Here is a 231-nt window from a genome sequence, read left to right as displayed (position 1 = left end):
TTGTTAATCATCTATTTACAACTCCCCCCCCCCCTAAAATCAGCAGATGAAAAAGCTTCGAGAATTTATCTAAAAAGAAAGGAATTGTGTCTGTGGTAAATGATAACGTCCAAAAAACTGGGCTTCGGGCGAGTAAGTTGCTTTGAGGAAGAAATATCAAGGCGAAAAAGCGGAAAAAAAAAAATTGGATTTTACTCGTCTTTCAAAAATGGCGGGAAATAACAGTGAGTG

The sequence above is a fragment of the Penaeus monodon genome, chromosome 33, assembly GCF_015228065.2.
Source record: "Penaeus monodon isolate SGIC_2016 chromosome 33, NSTDA_Pmon_1, whole genome shotgun sequence".
Classification (NCBI taxonomy): domain Eukaryota; kingdom Metazoa; phylum Arthropoda; class Malacostraca; order Decapoda; family Penaeidae; genus Penaeus; species Penaeus monodon.
The sequence above is the reverse complement of the archived record's forward strand: the minus strand, read 5'-3'. Positions refer to the sequence as shown.